We start from the raw sequence: 9370 nt of genomic DNA, 5'->3' as shown, positions 1-9370 counted from the left end.
TCCCTAAGGGAATTCCGTAATAGCTGGTTTCGGATATTATTCAACAAGGAACAGAGCTCCATGATCATGACATGTTGAGCAATTCTCTTCAGTTTGACAAAACTAGGTGCAGCCTGAAAAAGTGATTTATAGTGAATTATCTTTTTTGTCCTAACCAGTGCTTAATTTGTGCAGGTGCTTTCAGGTGCTGAGCACCAGCACCTATTTCTCAGGGCCGGGTCTATTGAATTTTTCTCCCATGCACAGCCAGCACTGTTCACAGGCCATTAAAAAGCCCCAGCCTCGAGCGAGGCTTGTGCAGCTGTACATTCAGATTTGGTGCATGCTGCTAGTGTGTTTGCTTTGGCTGGCACCAGTGCCTGGTCTTCAGGGTGGGGGAAGGGCAGGTGTGTTGTGTCATGTGCAGTATAAACTGCACGAACAATGAACTAGGAGCATAAATTCAGCTGCGCTACCCAGCAGTCTGCACTTTCCAGTGTAGCCAAAGCTGCAAGGTTAGGTGAGTTGTGTGTGTCTTGTTTTACACACAACTGTTATCCTACAGGTGACAGAATAGTGCTTGGCCGTGGGACACCATCAATAAATTCCTGCACTGTGGCACCCGCAGGAAACTGCCCAGTAGCTGCCTGCCTCAGGAGGCCAGACAAGGCCTTGCAGCGTAATAACAAAATACCGGAAGCAGCTGAGGGTGGTCCAAAAGTGAAAACATTTCTTGCCAGTCACTGTATTAGTACCACACTCCTACGTGTCCCAGTACCATCTCGCCTCTATCACACCCGTCCTCTCCCTTCTGCAATGGGCACCGTTGCAGCCACAGCACCTTGAAGAACACCTCCCATCCCTTCCACTGTGACTGTGCCCCACCGCTACCTCCAACAGTGCCCCTCTCTCCACAGTGGCTTTCTCCCACTATCCCAGTGTCCCCCTCTCCACAGTGTCTTTCACACCTGTATCTCAGTGCCCATCTGCTTACAGTCCCCTGTATCACAATGCCCATCCCTGCAACAACACTCTCTCACTCCTGTTACAGTACCCCTTGGATCCCTAACTCACTCTCAGAGCCCCCCCACCCCACCATCGCTTTGTATTAAAGCTTGTACTGGGCCCTGAGTATCCATACTTTGAGTTTGCACATGAGACCGCGAAGCCCTTCTCAGTCTTGGACACTCGAACCAGGAGGCTTTCCCAATTACCTCCTAACCAGAGAGACGATACGCAGGGAATTTCTCAGCTTTGACCTGGAGAAAAATATCATAACATGCTATCAGAGGGGCTACGCTGTGTTGGGCGCTCTGTACCTCCCCCCATCCCCACAAGCCTGCTGAGATCTATAGCCCAACACCTTCTCTTCACCTCCAAAGACCCATGTACCGTAAACCCCTGTTGCATACTTACAGCCTTATGTCCCTGTTGGAGAGAGATCAGAGTTTTATTTAGTAGAAGTTTTGACTGTAGCACAGAGAGGTAATGTAGAACATGTACCATGCAGATGACAGACCTATATTTATGTGGATAGCTCAGTGAGTTTCTGTTTTTTGTCACAGACGTACTTTTGTTACTTACAAATCTGGCGGTCAAACAAAAAGAGATAAATTAAGAGAGAAACAGCAACCATCAACCATGTAGCCTACTGCTATTAAGTAGAATTCCAAGAGGAATATTACATTCCATAATCGGGACTAATAACAAAAACAAAAACAGAGATCATTACGAAACAGTCAGATTTCCATCAACTGCCAGCCATGGCCAGTGTCATCATCTGGATATCCTTCTTTTCTTACCACTCAACCTTTTTGACACAAAAGGAGATGATGTGGTATAACTTTCGTATCGATCTCTGTGACCTCTACAAGTAGTGGTAGATAAAGACCAATGACCAGTTACATTCCTTGATCATCCGATGTATCTAGAGCATATCCACTAAAACTGTGATGGAAAGAAACTCAGTGCAGTGCTAGTGAAGCGGTGATTTAAAAAGGATATGGAAGAGGAAAACATTTATTCCAATTTACAATAGTATTATAAAAGTTTTCTCTATAGACAAATGCTGTTTTCCCTTTGATTGTGGACACTTGTGCAAATGTTTTAATAAGAGCATCTAAGTGATGCAGAACTGCAGGCTCTACTCTGTTCTCTGTTCAACTGTAAAAATGTTGAAAAGCATTAGTTGTGTTCAGTGTTAAAAGATATCCATAATCATTAAATGCAATAATACCTTGATTCCACAGACCAACATGGATGATGTCAATGACCTCACAGATTTCTACAATACGTCCATATTGGAAATCATGAACTCCGTCGTGCCTCTTCAACAGAAAAATATATCCAATTAAAACTCAAAGCCCTGGTTCAATGACAATTTGAACACCGAAAGACGCAATCTAAAAATAGCAGAAAGAGCGTGGAGATCTTCCCCATCCTTGGAACTACTAAAACGCCTAAGAACAACGAGGAACACATACAACAGAAGAATAAGACAAGTGAAAGCTAACTATTTTAGAACCAAAAATAAGCCCAAATAACTATTCGAAATAGTCAAGCGTCAATCACTCAACACATCAAACCTGTTAGACTCCGGTTCCAGCACCCCTCCAAATTGCTAAGAACTGGTCGTCTTTTTCAAGGATAAAACCGCAAAGATAGAGAACAATCTACAATTAGCAAAGGGTCTATCTACGGACTACCCCATTTAGTTTCTCACACACCTCCCAGTATATGGAAGGGAAGGAGACTTCCCGGCACTCCTCCAAAAACTATGCCTCTTGGAACACCTTCTCTCAAATCAGTGCACATGACATGTTCAACATTCTTTCTTCCTTAAACCCATAACCACCTCACTAACCCTCTACCACGACTCATTTTCAAAGAGATCAAAACCTGTATTCTCCTCCTATGGACCAAGATTGTAAATGTCCCAGTACGTCAAGGCACTATCACTGACTGTCAAGTAACCCCTATGTTAAAAAAAAACCCATGTGAGACTGCTCTGACCCTAAAAACTTCCGGCCATCTCCAACATCCCTACTATGGCAAAGCTCTTAGAAAAGTGTGTCCAGAGCCATCTCTGCAATAACATAAACAACTATCAACTCCTCGATCAGAACCAATCATGTTTCCATCAAGATCACAGCACTGAATTGGCACTTACTCATATTTGCCTTTGACACGTCAAACATGATAGTCTTCTGAACTTACTGGAACAAAGAATGGCGTATCAGGTGTTGTTTTACAATGGTTCTCTTCATTTCTCTGAAACAGATCCCTAAGAGTGAAAATGTCTAAGCATCATGCAATCACTCCTGGAGTTCCCCAAGGACCTGCTCTATCACCCATTCTCTTCAACGTATTCCTGGAACCACTGGCAAACCACCCAAAATCAACCAACATCCTTTACCATATGTACATGGATGACACTCAGATGTATCACAAAATCGCCTCCCCAGAGGACATTATATCCCTTAATTCCTTCTTACAAAACACACACCTCTGGCTCACAGACAACCATCTCAAACTCAACACTGCTAAAACTAAATTTTCCTCATCTCTCCTCCGAATAACATCCCCAAGATTGATCTCTGGTTGAAACATCTTACAGCCCTAAAATGTTCGCCCCACATCAGAGACTCCGCTAGATACTTGGGTATTATATTAGACAAACACCTGAACATGCGGGATCACATTAGCGCAGCCACCAAAGGACCAAACTACCAACTGAGCATTCTGCGGAAACTTAAACCCTACCTTCCACACAATGGCCTAAAACAAGTGGTTCAAGCTCTTGTTTTGCCCAGACTGGATTAAGGTAATTCCCCACTATGTGACTTACCTCGATACAAACTGGTCCATCTAAGAGTCTCCCTCAATGCGGAAATATGATTTGTCCTTGGAGCTAAAAGAAACACACACATATCACTGGCTCTAAAATCCTTAAAATGTCTACTGAACAAAGCAAAAATCCAACAGAAAATTGCTTACATGACGTATAAAGCGTTACACTTCAATACCTCCAGTTACTTGGCTCAAAAGCTAGAAACATCAGGTGGCAGCAGATCATCGCAAAGTGTGCACACCTTCCTTCTGAAACCTCTATGAACCCACACAAGGAAAACGGGTGCCAGAGCATTCTTGGTGATTGCACCTAAGATATGGAACTCTCTACTTCCGGACCTTCGCCTAATCTCCTCAACCGCCTCTTTCAAAAAAGAAGTAAATGCTAAGTTTTTACCCTAAGACAATTTATCGGTGACAATGAAAATGTATACATATCAGCCTCTTTTGATGATCGACCATCCTTTTGTTGACCTTAACCTAGACCAAGCCTTTTTCATCATATTAACTTCCTTATATGTTTGGCACTCATGCATTTTCTTTGTTTACCAGTCCAATTGTTACACTACGTCTTGTCATGTAAAGGGCTCTGATACCCATTAGGATCATGCTCGTGCCATGCAAAACTTTATAATTAAAATTAAATGTCCTTATGGTGTTTATTTCAGTAGTACTGCAGGTCAATGTGATACACACCCAGCTTGCATACCCGCAAAGGTTTTGCTCTAGTCCCTTCTGAAGCAGGGATGCAGAAGGTGATATGACCTTTAAAGTGAACCACATCTACAACCCAGGTTTCTTGAACGATGCAAATCTGATAGGTTGATACAAAATTGCACAAGTGGGGAAAATGTAATGCCTGAGAAAGGCTGGCTACATCCCAGCTTAAAAATTTGAAGTGTGTGCCAATAATGTCATGCTTTCTCCAAGCAAAGACTGTCCTGTGAGCAGCTATCTTGGGGGATGTTATAACTGTTTGCCCTCTTCTTTCCTTCAGAGCTTTGTAACAGACCCCAGGTACCCAACATATCCTAGTTTTCTCCTTGTTGTCTAACTCAGGAAATGTGGCAAATTCCACATGAGAAATATCATTTGAGATCACATCCTGGAGGTAGTTCAATCATTTGAACAGATAGACTGAAATTCCCCTGTTGAGAATATTGTGAGGCCCTTCTAAGATGTACCTATGCAACAAATCCAATTTGAGTTTTTCAAAGATACCCCATGTTTCACATAGTTTACTCAAAGCAAAAAAGAAGAGGGGACTTTGAGCCAACAAAGGTCCAGTACTTAGGCTCCGAAAGCAGTAATCAGACTAGCTGGGAAGGTACTGTTCCTATCAAAAGAATAGAGAAAGAGACAAAACAGTGGATGAAACGTGGAAAGGGCACCCCATGGGCTATTTCTTGTTGTCCTCACACTTCCCTGGGGATGTCATGCTCCATCATTGGTGGTTTGCTCCTCATAGGGCCAGCAGTGCTCTATGGCCCCATGAAGGGTTGCTTTTGTGAAGATTTATTGTTTATGTTGTACTATGAAGGGTGCAAGTATGAGGTCATCCTAAATATGTGGGGGGATTGTGTATATAGGAGTGAGGAAACATAAGATAAAACTGTCTAGGAGATACTAAATCATTTTTTAATGTGATGGTTCTCCTGGCAGGATTGAGAAACCAAGAAATGGTTATGGATACTGTGGAGGCATAATGTGTCCAAGTAGCTTCAAGTCTCTAGGTGTAGTGTAGTCAGGTCAACATGTTTCATGCCCAAAGGTCCAGAATGGATCCATAGTGCTTCTTCAGGACCAAACAAGGGAGGTAGTGAACCTACCCCTCACCTGTACCCTGATATGTGATGTAGTAATTCCCTAAAAAAGAAAATACCTGGTTTAAAGATAAACAGATGAATCAATATTGTCCCAATGTTGAAACATAGGTCAGCTCACAGCGGCCACCTCCCTTGGTGCTTAGATTTTCCATTGCCCAACTCCTGAAGGTGACTCGAATACGTAGGACTCAATGGGGTGGACAATCCTTCACACATCTTATCCCTAAACTATGGAACTCACTGCTTCCGAAGGGACAGTTTACTGCACCGTTCAAAGTTGAGAGGTGAGTGAGGCAAGGATGTGTTTTAGCACCACTCCTGTTCACTCTGTATACGAACGCACTAGAACAGGAGTTGGTGAATTTGTATTTGTATTTGTATTTTTGGCATTTATAGAGTGCATGGCTACCCGTGGACGTCCCAGGGCTGTTAGCGGTGTCAAACGCGAGGGACCGCGTCCGATAATCTCCCTTCTCTACGCGGACGATGCAGTACTCATGGCACACACCCAGATTGGATTGCAGAAGGCCCTCACTCATTATACTAGTTTTATGCATAATTTGTGTCTAAAAATGAATGCAAAGAAAAGTTTTGTTATGACCTGCGGGGGAGGAAACAAAGGTATAGGAGTTTTCATGCTGGGGGGAGCAGAGTATAACCTATTACCACCTTTACATATCTGAGTGTCCCATTTAACTGCACTGTGTCTTGGGCACAGGCAATCAAGATCAGGAGCCTCCAAAAAACTGGGCAAAAGACGACCCGAAATGTTATTGAAAATCTATCAGGCTAAATGCATGAGCATTGCAATCTTTGGGGCGGGAATATGGGGGTTCCATGATTGTGCCCGAATCCAATATGTTGAAAACAAGTTTTTAAGATTTATTTTTGCTTTCCCTGCTAGTACCCCTGTTTTAAACTGCCACAGCAAGCTAGGAGTACATTACATTTCAGATTTAATTAAGGTACAACCAGTGCAGCTCTGGCACTGAATTTAGACCTCTACCAGCACAGGTCTAAACAAGGAAATTTTAACCTACGCAATGAAACTGAATCATGCCAGCAAGATCACATGGGTAAAATATATAAAACAAATTATGCATGACATTGGGCATCCAGAATATTTTTCCCAGCCTGAAATGTTAAATTCAATACACCGGAATGAATTTAAAAAGGTTTGTATGACCGTCCTGGACGAAAATAGCTTGGTTTTGGAAATAAACAAACCCATGGTGGTCCGGCATCAACTGATCACCATAACATATAACATTCAACAGTACCTACTTTGTTGTCTGGGGGGGTACGACAGGTACGTGTTAACACGCTTTAGATTTGGGACTTTCCACCGCTCGATTAGTCATCCTGTTATGAACAATTGGTCAAGGGAACTATACCCATGCCCTTGAGATAACATTTCTTTACAAACTACCATTCATGTAATTTTATTCTGTAAATACTATGCAATCGAACGACGAAGATGGATTGTACCCCTATTAAAACAGAGAGGATGGAGACAATGCCGCCCTGCTTTTATGTATTTACAGATGTTAGAAACATATTACTGCATTGGTACCATGGCAGGCTTTCTAAAAAGTATATTGAGAACAAGGAAACTCTTAAATATTTAGACCTTTAAAGGAATATTATAAGTACACCTGTCAAACGTTCTGTATTTTTATGCAAAAATTAAGTCACAGTAATTTCTACTAGGACAGTCTAAGACAAATACCACATTGGTAGACTTTTTTAAATGTATTAATTGCAAGGCTTTCAAACACAGCTCCAATCTGAAAGAATAGTTTACCCCTGTGACAAACACTGACAAACAAATCGACAAACATATTACCTGTCGTTCTGACTTTTTTGTATACGCATTGGTACGTCCTTGTGGCAAAATGTACATAGGGAGCACAACACATCAAGTAAAGAAACGCATGCTGGAGCACATTAGGGCTATCCAAAACAGGGACATGCAGTATACAGTAGCATGCCATTTTAAGTTAGAACTCAAGGGTGTCACAAAAGTATTGCGTTCCTTTGCTATAGTCAAAATTTCCAAATCTGTAGGGGGTGAGAACAGAACACACACGCTTAGCAACTTGAATCCAAATATATATATTGGATCTTTACACCAGGGCTCCCAATGGGCTGAACTTTGACGAGGAGTTACATATCCATCTAGGTGAGTAACTATTTTTATCCCCTTTTGTTTTTTACTAAATTAATCAGGATGTATTCAGTGCTAGTTTGGAATATGGCTTTTAACTCTAGGTCTTGTGTCTCTTAGGGTGTATATCAACATTCATAAATATTATTTGATTTTAAAATGTAAATTATGTTTTTATGTTCAGGTTCACACGGGGTGGGCCTACCTCCTGATGCTGTTTGGCCAGACGCATCTGAGCTGTAGATGATTGCCCACTGGGCTGGACTCTTTCTCTTTTCTCCCTTTTCCTCTCAGTCTGAGGGGACAAATTGCAGCAAAGAGCTTTTTTTATTTATTTTTTCCAATTATCTATATTTGCTTCTATTCTACTGACTTCCTCCTTCCTTTTTCTTGGATGTGATTATAGGGAATGTTTAGAGGATCCTAGTTGGAGATCCCATACATGATAATATTTTACTACATAACACTTATTTTCTGTTTACTAGCACCCACCAGATATTGAGTTATGATAAACACTTGGTATTGTCTTCGGGTGGATGCATGCCCATTAGGGCTTAAATGTGGTCGTTACAAAGATCCAGTTGGCTCATTGACAACTTCATCCACTAGAATTTGTGACTATGTCAGGGTCTGTCGGGTACATAACATACACCATTTTTTACTATTGGGCAATCAATGTCGGATTAGTCATTGCAATTTTATTATTGCCTTTGTTGAAAAAAATTCTCTTCCCCTACGTTACACTATGCATATAACATGTATATAGGTCATCTTCGCCACAGTATGATTGAGCTATGATTGCCCACTGGTGCTCTATTGGGTTAGACGAATCGCCTGGTTACCCACAGTATATGCACTCTAGACTGATGCATTCACTTGCTATGAAGGGCTTGATTTCACTTTATAGGTGGATTATTATCGCCCGCTAAGGAGGTTTGACTCGCAATCTGTGCCATTTATATTTACATTCGTATTCTGCTGCTGTGCATTTTTTATTTGGTCACAGACTGCTGTTGCATTTGAGTCCAACTCAAACATAATCTGTGATAGGAACTCTCTGGGGAATACGGCATGACACTTTGTCTTACAAATAAAGAGTTATACCCATTTACAAGTTTGCCACAATTTGTACAAATTTAACACGAGTGTCAGCATCTGCACTTATGATGAGACATTTGCATTTGTAACATATGTTTGATTCATGAACTGTGCCATTTATAATGTATTTGGATTACGATTTTGTGCACTACTAGGTGGTCTAAGATGGCAGTCAGGTATTAGGTCAACTTAGACATAGTTTGTGGCAGGAACTTACTGCTCAATTCTGCGGGAAATTATAAGTTCTGTAACTGCTATTGTGTTCCTCTGTGCCTTCTTTACAAGTTTGTCTATATTCTGGCAGGAATCCTAGTGTCCGCATTCATGTATTGATGATATATATAATGGTATATGTATTCACTGGAAAAAAGCAAAGGCAACTGGGACATTATAGTTGGGCTCGGGATTCACTCATACACAATCAGTAAAATTCAGCAGTTATAGTTAGCTG

The sequence above is a fragment of the Lissotriton vulgaris genome, chromosome 6 (assembly GCF_964263255.1).
Source record: "Lissotriton vulgaris chromosome 6, aLisVul1.2, whole genome shotgun sequence".
Classification (NCBI taxonomy): Eukaryota; Metazoa; Chordata; class Amphibia; order Caudata; family Salamandridae; genus Lissotriton; species Lissotriton vulgaris.
This window is presented reverse-complemented; position numbering follows the sequence as displayed.